This window comes from Chiloscyllium plagiosum, unplaced genomic scaffold (assembly GCF_037043375.1).
Source record: "Chiloscyllium plagiosum isolate Xiang-an unplaced genomic scaffold, Cpla_swu_hap1 HiC_scaffold_37, whole genome shotgun sequence".
NCBI lineage: Eukaryota > Metazoa > Chordata > Chondrichthyes > Orectolobiformes > Hemiscylliidae > Chiloscyllium > Chiloscyllium plagiosum.
In genome coordinates, this window is record NW_028270175.1 from 23,121,051 (window position 1) to 23,136,328 (window position 15,278).

Below are 15,278 nucleotides of genomic sequence, written 5' to 3' on the forward strand. Positions count from 1 at the left end.
CATTATCACATTGCTGTTAGTGGGAGCTTGCACAAATAGGCTGCCACATTTCCTAAATTATGAGATGACACTTCACACTGGGGATTTTGGGACATGGACCTACAGTTGTGAGAAACACTGTATAAGTGCCAGTCTCTCTATCTTGTTCCTGAGAACATCAGACATGGAAATGTATAAATTTTCCCAACGTACAAACTTGCTGCACACAAATTGTGACTAAGTATAAATATTCAACAAATGATTATCCAGTGGCAGGCAACATTTGTATACATGCATGTGTCAGGTAATGACCATCTCCAACAAGTTAGAATCTAACAGTCACGCTTGACATTCAATGGTATTGCTATCACTGAATCCACCATTAATGATATCTTGTGAGTTACCATTGACCAGCCATACAAATACAAGAGCAAGTCAGAAGCTAGGAATCCTGTAATGAGTAGCTCACATCCTGATTCCTCAAAGTCTATCCACCGTCTGCAAGATACAAGTCAACAGTGTGATGGAATGTTCCACACTTGCCTGGATGGATGTAGCTTCAACAATGCTCAAGAAGCTTGACACTATCCGGGACAAAGCAGCCTGATTGATTGGCACCACATCCACTACCAACACTCAGTAGCAGCCGTGTGTCCCACCTACAAGACAGATCGCAGAAATTCAAATATCCTTTGACAGCACCTTGCAAACCCACGAACACTTCCATTTAGAAGGACAGGGGCAGCAGATACATGGGAACACCACCATATGCAAGTTTCCCTCCAAGCCACTCACCATTTTGACTTGGAAATATATTGCCATTGCTTCATTGTCACTAGTCAAAATCCTGGAACGCCTTCCTTGACAACATTGTGGGTCTACCCATACCTTGTGGACCACAGGGTTGAAGTAGGCACTCATCACCACCTTCTCATGGGCAACTAGGGATGCCCAGCCAGCAATGCCTACATCCCAAGCGATTTTAGCTTCACCCAGGAATCAAGAGAATGCTACTGAGATCTGTGTTTAGATTCAGCTTTTTCATCACGTCCTACATTCATTCTAAAGTGTACTGCTGGAATGGAATCTATGATTCAAACTATCACCAGTCATTTTTCCTGCTGTTTTTCCTCCTGGATATTCTGTAAGCAGAGATGTTTGTTTGATTTTACATGTTTTTGAGGGTAAGGTTGAAATTTCACTGGCACCGTAATTTTTTTAAAAAATCTTCTTTATCTTGTAGATCCAGAGGAGTGTAAAACCACTGCTTCAGCCCTCAGTTGGAATGCTGTGGACAATTGGGAGCACTATATTTCAGGAAAGATGTAGAAGACCTTGGGAAAGTTGCAGAAAATGTTTACCTTGATGTCATCAGGAATAAGGGAGTTCAGTCACAAGGAGAAGAAGTTAAATCATGAGGAATGTTCTCCTTGCAATAATGAAGTTTTGAGATGGTGGGATGGAATTTTTTTGACAGAAGATAGACATGTTGTCAAGCATCTTGTAATCAGCAGGTCATCATCACAAGAATACAAGCTTGGAACTCTTGCAATTCTGTCCTGATGAGTGCAAGTTGGAAGGCTTTGACAGCATTTTTTTAATAGCAATACTGAATTTCTGTTCTACCCAGCAACTATTAGAGAAAAATATTCTCTCTGTTAAGTGGGTCAATAAGTGGAGGTTATGGATTCAAGATTAGAGTCAAAAGATGTGGAAAACTTTTCTCATTCAGAGATGTCGGGATCTGGAAGGCATTAATTGAAAGGTCAGTGGAAATAAATTCCAGAAAGTTAGTAGGAGGTATTTGAAAATGAGAAGTTTAACAGGGTGACAGACAAAAAATGGCAATGTGGGATTATGCACAACCGCTTCTTTCAAAGAGCTAGAATTGGTATTGTGGGCTGAATGGCCTTCTTATGTTTTTGTGATTCTATAATTTTACCCCCTTCCATGTGCAGCTGGTTGTGTTCCTTGCTGCTTCAGTGGTAACAGGTCAGTGAACAATCTAAAAGGGACATTCTGATGGTGCAAGGTGCTCATGACCTGTGTGAGGTTTGCAAGTTTCACAAATAAATCGGCCATCTGACCTGCTCAGCTCACAGGCTCATACCTTAGAGCAACCACAAGTCATCTTTCTTTGATGGCTATGTGCTGAAGAGAACACTTTCTATCAGGCAATGCTTGAGGGAGGTTCAATGGCAGCCAGTCAATAGTACTGCTGTCTCAGAGTCAGACAGTTGTGAGTGAGTTAAAGCCTCACTCCAACGGCCACTTCCAGTGAAGGATTAAGAGAGGGCCAGCTTTCAGACGTTAAACCAATGTCCCATCGTCTCCCTCAGGTGGATGTAAAAGATTCCGAGGCTCCATTTCAATTAAAAAAAGAACACAGGGATTCTCTCTGGTGTTCTAGCCAACACACGTTGCTCAAACAATACCACTAAAAGCAGAATTTTGAGCATCATTACATTGCTTTTTGTGGGAGGGTGCCACATAGAACCATGTTTCTCCACATTAAAATACTCCGTATACTTCAATGACTTGAAAGCACTTCAGAGGTTCTGAAATTGTTGAAAGCTCAGATGGTGGAATTTAGATTCATAAATTAATAAAATCTCAAATTGAAAGTTAGGCTTGGTGCAATGATCACCAATTCTTGTAAAGAAAAATCTGATTTACTCATGTTTCATAGGTAGGGAAATCTGCTGTCATAAACAACATGGTCCACATGCGGCTTCAGACCCACAGCGATGACTCTTAATGGCCCAATGACATGTTCCTGCAAAGTTACTCAGTTCAAATGTAATTGTGAGTGATAGATATTGGCCTTTCCAGGGATGCCCCGTGCCATAAAATGAGGGGACAAAGAGTTCTTCCTTTTGTTTGCATTTCAGGAACATGCCACTGTGCTCATTTACCATCACTTCTCTGAATGGCAACTCAGCCACTGAAGACTCCATTAACAGCCTGTGACATGGACCATGATGATGAGTTATTCCAATCAGCCAACAAGACGCTGCCTGTCAGAGGAGAACAGAAAGTCACGGCTGTCATGAAGTGCAGAACAAAGCAAATGGGGAAGCAATGGCCTTTAGTGAAAGGGAACCAGCTGAACTGCACATGCATTGAACTTCCCGGCTAGTCAAACAAACGCACAAGAGAAAGAAAAGAAACATTCACAATCTGATAACTTCACAACGGGTACCTAACTCCTATGCTGGTGCATTGAAACTAATTTACAGTTAATTTCTTAAAATAATTCACATATTAAAGTCCATTTCTGGAATAAAATCTGTAGATTCTGAGGTTAAATAGTTACTCAAAATCTGATCTGTAAAAATTCAAGATTGTTGCTGATGTAGCCACTGATAAGGGCAGGAAGGGGGCTTCACAATTGCAGGCTGTTGGCAGATGGACTATGACAGCCCGTATGCAACAAATTCAGTTCTGCTTCCTCCACATTGTGTGCAAGTTGGTGTCTGTCATCAGGATCCACTCCAACGTGGCTCCCAATCTGACTATCCTCCTGTGCTGGAGTCAGTCTTTCTTTCCTGCTGATGCAGTTCATATTAAGAACGAGTCAGACCACAGCTCAGATCAGAACACCCACAGCTCTATGGTTAGACAGCATTAATGCAACATCATCACATCTGGAAATGTTCATAACTGTGACTATCAGCTCAATTTAACTTTTAATAATTTATTCTTGGAATGTCAGCATTCCTGATGAGTCAGGATAGCCTAATAGACTGTGGTGAGCTGATGACATCTTAAAGACCATGTGGTGTAGTATTTACAGTGTTGTGTGAAACGGATGGGGGGTTGACTGTCCAAGGGTTTGTCAGTGACAGTGAAGAAACACCTATTTAGTTGCAAGTCAGAAGAGAGTATGGCTTGAAGGGGAACTTGTGATAGAGTTAGATGTTCACATGTATCTGCCACACTTGACCTTCTGGGTGGCAGAGGTCGTGGATTTGGAAGGTGCTATTGAAGGAAACTTGGTGAGTTGTTGCAGTGCATTTTGCTTATGGTACACACTGCCGCTACTGTGCATCACTGGCTGTGGGGAATTTAAGGTGGTGGATGAGGTGGTTTGTCCTGGATGGTGGTGAAATTCCTGAGTGAACAATGGCAAATTACCTCCAAGGAAGAAACAATAAAGATATGCAAATGGTGTCTGGTCCAAAAACACTTTCAGCAGAAATACTTCAGCATCAGCTTGGCTCAGTTGGAAGCATTCTCAGTCCAGAGTCAAAAGATTCAGGTTCATATCCTACAAACACTGCAGCACACCTTCTAAACTGACGCTGATGGATGGAGTGCCACGTTGTCAGAGAATTGTCTTTCAGGTGACCCATTATCTGTCAGCTTAGGTGGAAGTAATAGATCCCAAGGCACTACTTGACCAAATGCAAGGGATGGATACTTGTAAAGTAATGATTGCAATCAGGAAGCTTCACATGATCGGAAAGGAGAGATCACATCTGGAGTGAGCCACAGTCCAACTGAATGCATCGTTTGGGGATTTTGGAGCAGTGTGGGAATTTGGTGCAGAGAGGAAGAGATGCTTTTTTGGCTCATAGTTTGTAAGGTTTTCTTTCCCTCCACAGCACAAATCGAAGCTCACAATCAGGAACCCAGCTCAAGGCAAAAAGTGACATCACAGGAAACTGTAAATTCATTGGTTGTTAATAGCCACTAATTTGACTACTTTTTTTTAAGATTGGATTAGATTCCCTACAGTGGGGCAGCAGGCCCTTCGGCCCAACCAGCCCTTCGAAGAGTAACCCAACCAGACTCATTTCTGCTCTGATTAATGCATCTAACACCATGGACAATTTAGCATGGCCAATTCACCTGACCCGCACATCTTTGGACTGGGAGAGAAAACCGGAGCACCCGGAATAAAACTGCGCAGACACGGGGAGAATGTGCAAATTCCACACAGACAGTCGCCTGAGGCTGGAATCGAACCTGATACCTTGGTGCTGTGAGACAGCAGTACTAACCACTGAGCTACCGTGCTGCCCCCTATTATAGGTAAGTCTCAAATTGAAGTTTGATAAGAGGAATCTTGAAGGATTGAAAGCTAAAAGACCAGTAGCAAATTTTAAAAAACAAATTAAGAACCAAATAAATAAAATAGAGATGCTGGGCCACACGATGTGTTGCAGCTGCATAATGTGGGAGCTGGTGGATCCCATTGTCATTTGTAGAGATCACATGTATAGCAAGCATTTGTTGCTGAAAAACCTCGAGCTCAGAGTTGATGAGCTAGAGTCTGAGCTTCAAATATGAGCAGCTAGGAGTCAAACTAAATGGCAGATCAAAAAAAAAGGAGCTAATCTCCAGATTATTCCCTAAACCTCGAGTAAATTGGCACAGAGTCAGCAAGATTAAAGAGGTAAACAAGTGGCTCAAAGATGGTGTGGGAGAAACAGATGCGGCTTCATGGGACATTGGTAGCAGTACTGGGAAGGGAGGGAGCAGTTCTGATGGAATGGACTCCATCTGAATCATGTTGAGACCAGAGTCCCAGCATGAATGTTTTGGTTTGAACTGCTAACGGCTTTCTGTGGCATTGAATTCCAAAGGCTCACCATTCTCTGGGAGAAGAAATCTCTTCTCATCTCAGTCGTAAATGGCCTACTCTGTATCCTTAAACTGTGACCCAAGCTTCTGGACTCCCTTGACATCGGGAACATCCTTCCTGCTTTTTCCCTGCCCTGTGCTGTTTTTCACGTCCCCTTTTCTACATTCAAGTGTGTCCCTCTGAAGGCAAGGTGCTATCCAAAGCATTCATTTTATTTATCTTTTTGCTGTTGTTAAAGTCACTATGCATTTTGAGCGGTTTGCTTTTATTTCTGTTTCCCATATTGATTTCTTTTATCCCTACTTCAAGGTTACAGGATGTGTGTTTATCCTGGCAGCTACTTGCAGACATTTGTACCACGGTTCGATTGAGAGACTCAGGTTTCAAAGCATATTACACATAAAGTTTCTGTTATATTTTCACAAATGAGCAAAGAGAGAAACTCAGGATAAACTTTAGAGCATCTGTAGCTGGTCAATGTGATGACATTTTGGAAATACAAGTTCAAGGCTGCTGTGTACATTGTAGAGAGATGATGCGAAGTATAATTGTGGTGTTGCATTGTGTAAAATCGCCTTCTTTCCAGGTTTACATATCTGTATGTCTAATTGTAGCTAGTGCTACCCCTTACTTCCCCTAACTCATTGCACATCAGGAATGTCATTTGCATTCCACTACAGTGCCCAGAGGAAATGGCACAACAACATTTTTTTTTAAAAACATGCAATCTGTCCCAGCCCCTGCATTAAATCAAAACTCTGCTGCTCGAGCTGAAACTAGGAAACACAAGATGAACTTCAATTCTCATTTCCCACATTCAACACTAACAGTTATCACCAAACACAAACAAATCTGTCTCATTTAAATGTCACATTCAGTGATTGGGCTCTTTTTCCCTGGCATTCCAATGCTCCATTTTTTTGAAAGTTCAAAGGTCAGCATACTGAATTTTTTTTGTTACAAGCCGCCTCATTTTCTGGCACCACTTCAGAGTACCCACTAATTAGCTGCCGGCTATGGGAGATGATTCTGGTTTATATTGTTTATCGAGGAGACAAAACGTCAAAGCTTAAACCAGGACAATCTCAGGGAAGCAAGTTGCTTAGTCATTAGTGTTACAGGAACACTTCCATGTGTTAACTGGAACTTTGAAGAGTTTATTTTGACATGGCCCTCCAATTTTTCTCCTCCATTCTTTTCCTTGCAAACTGTTGACGGGGCATGGTTTAACTCCTAGGTCACTTACGTACCAACATCCTCCATGTGGGTGGGCTTCATAAATATACGCATTAAGTACAAAAGCATAAAGTTATACTCAGCCTTGTAAAAGATTGAGCCACAACTAGAGTATTTCATTCAATCTGATTTAGGAAGGAGGCGAAAGTTCAAGAGGTTGCAATGGGTGATTTACCCCAAAGAATGAGGGATTCTATCTACAAGATTAGTTTGGAGAAGTTCTTGGTGCCAAAGAGATGGAAAGGATTGATGGAGCTGTACAAGGTTTGATAGGTGTAGATAAGGTAGACAACAAAAAGCTATTCCCACCAGCTAATAATATAAATATTAAGAGACGTGGATTTAAAGTTTCAGACAAGAGATGCAGGGGAATGTGAGGAGGCACCTTATTATGCAGTGAATGATAATGACCTGCAACTTACTACACCTTCAAGTATAGTGGAAGTGAAGACAATGATTTGGAGAGATAATTGGATGTGTGGTCAAGTAAATCTTCATGGCTCCAGGGAGAAACAAAAACAGAGAATGAAGTAGCTTAGATTGGTCTACAGAGTCCCCCAGTTCATGACAATTCTCATCGTCAGCAAGAAGCCCTTCCATGGTCATTCTCTTCTCAACCTAGAAACCAGGAGGAAGCAACTTCCATCCTGTCCTTTTCCAATCTGTTACAGGGAGAAACTGTTCCCACAACTGGAAGGATGGAGAACATGAAGGCACAGATGTACATTAGATAGAATGGAGACACAAGGACAAACCTTCTCACACAGTGAGACACTTGGAGCTGGAAATGTTGCTTGAGAATATGGTGGAGGTAGGTTCTATTGAGGCATTCAAAGGGCTTTGGAGCAAAGGCAGGAGATTAGCAGGAGGTACGTTGCTCAGACAGCCAGTGTAGACTGGGCAATCAAATTTCATCTTGTTGTGCTATAACCATATTGTGACTCTTTGGGTTTTCCTCTTCCTTTGCTCTACATACACATGTCAGGCTTTAGCCTCTGCTACACTACAGATCTCTCCAAATCCCACTTCCTCCTGTCTACATATCTTCCCACCTTCAAAGTCTCTCTTTGAAGATGCCTTTTGCCATTTGATTGATTTCCATCATTTCTTATTTTGATTTGATATCAAATGCTGTGGAACATTTTATCAGTGAGAGACCATATAAAATTCAATTTTTAAAGACTAAAATAAAGAACAGAGAAGTGGTGGTAATAGTCATCTCAACTTTAAAAAAGAGAAATCAATAGAAGTTGCCGTGGGCAGTATGACTGGAGCATGTTAGTTAGTTTCCTGCTGAAAGGAACGAAACTGTAGGAATTTCTCAATGGCAAAAGAGATCTGCGTAATACCAGGATGTGTTGACGGAGAAAATGATGAATGATCTAGTAATACTTTGACATGGAAGATCCATTTCAAATGTCAAGCAATGTCCTGTCACGTACACTATTGTTAACATAGGTCCCAAGGGTTTAATCAGGTTATGGATAGGGCCCATAACCATTTTGTTTTTACTTCAAAGTTTAAAATAAAAGGGTTTTGACACTTTTCAATTACACGGCTTCTTCCTTTTAGCCTTTGAACTTTGTTATACTTTTACATTTAATCCCAAACATCATGTACCAACTGAGAAAACTGGGGAGTTTGAGAAAGAGGAGCTAAAACCTACACTGTGCTTTACATGCTTTGGTCATGAGGTTTATCAAGTAACTTTGGAAAAATCATGTTCTCAATTCTAACAGATAGAAAGCACATTTCTTTATTCCCCACTCTTCAGCCTTATGAAGGAAAATGTCTGATTCTGAAGTTGAATAACTCCAGAGGTTTATGTAAAGTGAAAACTATTTGGAATTACTAGTTAGAGAAGGGGAATTCACATTAGATTTCTCAGTTTTATCGCTCCATTTCAAAACAACTTGACTTTTGAAAGTGGTCGATGTTAAATTCAGGTAATGGAGCAAAATCTTAATATGCATTATCCCTACTTGGTCCTCAAACAGCTATGACATGCCTCTATTTTAGTGATTTAACAGACAGATATCTTCAGAGTGTGAAAGTTTCACTGGATGGCTATTTGTTTATTTTTTATGAGTATAATCAAGCTATAGCTTTATCATTGAGTGAATGAAGCTCCTTAAGCCCCCTTTCTAGGGCTCATTGTTTGTAGCGTGGATAGTCTAGGGGAGCTCACTAATATTGGGTGGCTGCACAGAGGCACCGATCCGTCCAGAAACAAATGAAAAGAGCTCACGGTCACCGTAAGACATCGAAGCTGCTGGATGGGCGGTGGCGTAAATGATGTGAAATTGACTTGCGGTGTATCTTTTGTTCTGCTGCATCTCTGCCCGCAGATCTTCAGCTGTGACATGATGGCAATAGAAGTGTAATGGTGCCAGATCGAATCCATGAGATGACACTGTGCAAGCCAGAATTGTCCTGTGCCAGGATAGGATAAGAAACATAAGCTATTCAGCCCCTTGAGCCAGTTCCACCATTCAGTATGATCATGGTTGATCATCCAACTCAGTTTCTTATTCTTGCATCTCCCCATATCCCTTTAATCTCTTTAGTACCAAGAACTATATTTTCGTCTTTCTCGGAAGTCTTAAATATTTTGGCCTCAACAGTTTCCTGTGGCAGCGAATTCGTCCTCGGTTCTAAAAAGCTTATCCTTCTCCTCAGACTGCAACTCTTCATTCTGGACTCCTGGTCATCGAAAACACCCTTCTTGCATCTCCCCTGTCTAATCCTCCTAGAATCTTATAGGTTTCTATAAGATCCTCCTCATTCTTTTAAACTCTAGTAAATATAATCCTAATCAATCCCACCTCTCCTTGGTTACCAGTCTTTCCATCCCAGGAAGCAGTCTGGTAAGTCTTCATTGCACCCCTTCCATAACCAGAACTTCCTTCCTTGGATAAAGGAGATGGAAACTTCACACAATATTCCAGGTGTTGGCTTACCAAGGGAGAACATGACTCATTGAATTCTGATCAAGGTCAGTGTTGGGAAAGATGGCACTTCTCAACCTCTTAGCAGCCATGATCAGGACAGGCAAAAGCAGATCAAATGTTCAACTACGTAACCCCAGCCCAACCTCAGAAAACCTAGGACATAGAATCATAGATGATACATTGAGGCCATTCAGCCTACCAAGCCAGTGTTTGTTCTTTGGAAGCGCTATCCAGTACTCTCAAACCCAATACTTTCCCCCCCTCAGTTATTTTTCTCAGTCAGGTCTGCATTCAATTTCCTTTGGACTATTATTTTTGTATCTGCATCCACAAACGGTTGTGCAATCCAGATCTAACAGCTTGTCACAGATTACCTTCCCTAATGACCGATTTTAAGTCAGTGTCCTACGGTTATTGCTCCTCTTCATTACTGGGTTTTGAACCAATAGCAGCCAATGGAGATTCATCCCGAGTCAAGTTCAGTCTTTCATGGGTGATTCATCAACATTAGGAAATCGGTCCTGATGGTCCCAAGCACAGGACCTTAACGGTATAATTTTTAAATGACAAGCATCTTTTCACCCACAAATGAACTGGCCTTTCACAGTCAGAGGAATTTGAGGGCTTAAGAGGGTGGAAAACAAAACCTTTTTTATTACAATTTGAACCTAACAAGATAAAATTAAAAATGATGAAGTGTTTTTTTTTGTCCTCACTCAGCAATACCGATTTAAATACTGACTTCGTTTTAAATCCACAGAAACTATGCTGCGAAGATTTTAGTGCTGCAGATTAATTCAGGGGCCCAGTGATCGCTCAACTTTATTCAATTCTGTACGGTACTTAACAACTAAGATTTTATCATCAAACATCTTAGAAGGTTTATTTTTAAACAGGTCCACAAAAATGTGTGTTCTTCCATTGCAAGGTACAAATAAAATGTGAGCTTTTTAAACTGTTTGGTCTGCGGGAATGTTTGATGTAAGATTTGGAACTTTATGTCACGGGTTCAAATGATTGTGGTTGAGCCAGTGATCAGACTCATTGTATGTGACCTGCTGAAGAAACAGCCTCGATAGCCCGGCAGGTCCCCTCTCATTCCACACCTCCCTACTGCATTGTTTTTAATTCATTTATAGGATGCAGCTATAGGCCACCAATAATGGCCTGTGACAAATTGCCCTTGAGAAGCAGGTGGTGACTTGCCTCCTTATACCATTGCAGTCTTTCAAATGCTGTTCCAGAAATGTATGCAGGATACCTGACACAGAGCAGGCTTAGTATACAAACTGTTGGGTTTATTTTGGCATATAGAGTCGGAGAGATATACAGCACGGAAACAGATGGTTCAGTCCAATTTGTCCATGCTGACCAGATATCCTATATTAATCTAGTCCCATTTGCCAGTGTTTGACCCACACCTCTCTAAACCCTTCCTATTCACATATCCATCCACATGTCTTTTAAATGCTATAGCTGTACCAGCCTCCACCACTTCCTCTGGCAGCTCATTCCATACATGCACCACCCTCTGCATGAGAAAAACTGTCTTTTAGATCCCTTTTAAATCTTTCCCCTCTCACCTTAAACCTATGCCCTCTAAAGTTGGACTTCACTACCCTGGAGATAAGACCTTGACTGTTCACCCTATCCATGCCCCTCAATTTTATAAACGTCTATACAGATCACCCCTCAGCCTCCTCAGACAAGTTCCATCCTATCTTTAACCAGCATCCAGATCCATATATTGGGAGGGATCTCTGAATAATGAGCAGGACTGTGATTATGAGGAGAATTTCTCTCTCCCTAGTCCTAGTCTGATGAAGCTCTGTGTTACTGTTATTTGGGAACTTGGGCTCTAAAGTAGCAACATGATATGTAGCCATTAGTTTGATGTGCATTGTGTTCAGAAGAGAGAAAATCTAGTTTTCAGTGCATTTTTTGAGCTTGAGAGTTTTGATTAGATTAGATTACTTACTTTTGGTGCCAGCAAGTTTCAGGTTTAGTTTTTCATGAGGGTTTACTGTCTTGGAGTGGAGGTGGGAGCTTAACAGTTCAATATATTATAACAAAGGTACAGCAACAAGATGTTCAGTGGCATAGAGAGACACAAAAGACATTTAGAAACTCAGTGAAACACTCTGTGGGTACCAGAGAGTGGAAGCTGAATATCCAAGTTAGTGAGAAAACTGGCTGGAAAACCACCGGGAGGTACATGTGTACAGTGTGTTTAATCTGAAGGTGCCTTTGAAGTCTGTAAAATGGAAGTCTCTAGAAACCAATCACACCCATGAAAGCTGTAATATAGAGACAGGGATTTCTTAACTAAGGTTGAGTGTCTGTAAGATTGCTGTTGAGATAAAAGAGTTGAATCTTTCTTTTCAATATTTGCAATGATACCATTTAAAGTAGTTCTTCTACAGTATAATTCTTGCATGTAATAAACGTTTATGTACTTTTATCAAAGATACATTGGTAATCTCAGTGAATGCGTTCAATGACTGACTTCCACAATAAGGAAAAACAAAACAAAATGAAAGTTATGGTCTATCAAGCTGGCTCTCATTCTGTGATCTGAGTTATTCAGTTTTACTATCAGGTAGGATCATAACCCTCAGCACAACGATGATGAATTATTACTTTCTGCTTGCAAAGTAGACACTCAATCTAAATCTTTTTGAACCAATCTGTTCAGGGATGTTTTTGCAGAGCAGTTAAGATTTGATCCCAGAACTTCTGGCTCAGAGGTAGGGACATTACCATAAGAGCTTAAAAGACGCACGATCTATATAACCCTAAGTGATGTGGAGCCTGTGTTCTTTATTGCTCTGTGAGCTAACAAATTACTGTGTGCTAATGAAATGGATTGCAGAATCCTTGACAGTTTTCATTTGAAGATACAGCAGACAAACGATGCTAACTTGTGATCCATTTGCATTTAAAGATACAACAGACAAAACCAGGCCTATTGGTGTTCTTATGTGAATGTATTACCTACTAACCTGAATCATCAACTTGATAATTCTGCATATAAGCAAATGAGTTATAAATATACCAGATACTGTATAACAGCTGGTCCAGCCAGAACTCTTCAAAAGGTTAATCTAAAAAAAACACAGTAATTTGTCATGTGTCAGCATGTCTCAACAAGCTTCAATGTGTTAAGGTGCTGTGTTATTACAAGATTTTTTCTAACCCTATAACCCAAACTATGGAATGGAAAAATAACAAGGTAAACCTTAAGACTAAGCTGATGGTGTCGAAGGTCAGTGTTCTCAGCAGCTTGCTGTTTGGCTGTGAAACATGGAAGACTTAGGTCTTTAAGAAAAGAAACTCAACGGGATATCCAGGGAAGATACAACCACGTCTGCAGCAATGCTCGCAAAAGCACAGCCCCCACGTTAGTTAGCACTCACCAACTAGAGCTGGCTTCATTGGGCATACGTACAGCACAGAAGATGGTTACGAACCTGAGGACGTTCTGTCTGCTGAGGGAGCCAGAGCCGGGCAAAGGTACACTTCAAAGATCAGTGCAAGTGTGACAGAAAGGTCCTAAATATTGGTTGTCACACCGAGATGTCACTAGCCGACTACAGAGGAAAATGGTAACACCTTCATGGCTGGCAGGATTAGCAATGACAGCAGCTTAGCAACAGGAGTCAACACTTAAAACAACCAACCATGACACATAGTAGGAGCAAATTCCTACAGATGCTAGAAGCTGTACTGGAAGCAACAAATGCTGGAAATCACAATGGGTCAGGCAGCATCCATGGAGAGACAGCAAGTTAATGTTTCAAGTCATCTAAATTCGAAACGTCAGCTTGCTCTCTCTCCATAGATGCTGCTTAACCCATTGTGATCTCTAGCATTTATTGTTTTCATGACACCTGGTAGCTTCAAGTGCATTGTTTGTGGCAGAACCTGCCTCGCAAAGAATGAGCCATCAGGAAAGCACACTCCAATCTGAAAGAGCTGGTCTTGCTGTGAACGTAAGGATGCTAATGATCGATGGCCCAAAGTTTCTGCTGTGCTAAACACGAGCAGACAGTGGGGAATCCTTCCTCCTACCACTTCTACAGTCCGTGTCTGAGCAATTGGTTCTTGGTCTCTAACAGCCTCTTAAAACTTGGAAAAAAGGAATAAAATGCCAAACCTTGACTGTCACTTCACTCCCATGGATACCAAAAAGTACAGAACTTCTATCCCTCTCACTGACCCCAGTTTGTAAAGTGTTAACTCAGAATGTGGTGCAGTCCCATGGGCCTCCTTCAAATGATCATCCTGAACTGAGCAGGAGAAGTCCATGGGTTTTCTGACCAAGAGGGCTAAACTGAATTTAGTGTGTATGGAGATCGGATTTGCCTATTTCTATCAATGAGGAGCCAGAACCTGGCTTAGTTTCATCTCCCAAGTGCAGGGAAGTTCAGATTCTCAGATCAGCTAACTCTGCAGGGAGCAAAGATTGAATCAAGGACCTGTTAATTGGCTCAATTCCATAATGGATTTGCCTCTCGACTGGGAGAAGGGCAGTTTGGACTTCATATAGTTCCAGATATAAATTGTAGTGATCAGACATTCCCAGCTGTGATAAGATCAAACCCATTGTCAAAGCTGTACAAGAGGGAAGGTGTGGGTTTGCTGATGTTGGTGCTGGAGTATTACTGAAAGTATTCCATGATTCAGTGGGAAGAGGGATCACTTCAATAAAAAAAAATGCTGAAACCAGCTGGCTGAACTAATGTGACAATTTAGAGGATAGTTAGAGCACTGCTTCATGTGACTGGGTCCATGAGGCACTTCCCTCAACTGAATTGAAAGTGAAATTATCTCAAAGTGAAAGGGCTAAAATCCCCTCAGCAATTGGGTTCCAATGATCAAATGAAACTCAGAGCTTGCTTTTACAAACCTACACAGGGTCACGAAAGCACTAGTACATATCTCAGACAGCACACATGACTCTGACTGCTGCTTGCTTATTTTTGTTGTCAAGCATTCAAGTGGAACAAAAATACTCCCAATGTCCTGGTGAGTGGGGTAAAGGAATTATATTTCAGGAGAAGGCTGTGGTTATCCTGATACTGAACACTGGGATGTGATAAACTACTGGCTTGGTGTTTTGGTTTATCGCAGCCAGACTGACTGGTCTTTCTAGATTCCTAATTAATAGGCCATCCTAATTAATAGGCCAATAAATTTGGTATAGATGAAGGGATAGGTAGAGAGGCAGAAAGATTGAAAGATGCACAGAATGATTGCTAGAAAGACAGACAGACTGAAAGCAGAACCGAGAAAGATAGAATTTTCCACTTTTAGATCCTCTCCAGAATGATTAAACAAGGAGGACTGGGACTGCAGCAGGAATTAATGGTTAAGCAGCATTTGAAAAGAAGGTTTTACTTTCAAATGTGATCCCTCATTAGGGCACCTTTCATCTTAAAGCAGTAATTCATCTTTCTACTGAACCGACGGAAATATAATACATTGCATGTTTTCAATGTCTGATTTCTTGTGTTTGCAGT

The 15,278-nt window shown here is 41.2% G+C and overlaps 1 protein-coding gene across 1 annotated transcript in view; it reads right to left on the bottom strand.

The window, feature by feature from the left end:
• Positions 1-15,278, bottom strand: part of acap3a (ArfGAP with coiled-coil, ankyrin repeat and PH domains 3a) — a 328,671-nt gene that overhangs the window by 259,855 nt on the left and 53,538 nt on the right. The window lies entirely within an intron of this gene.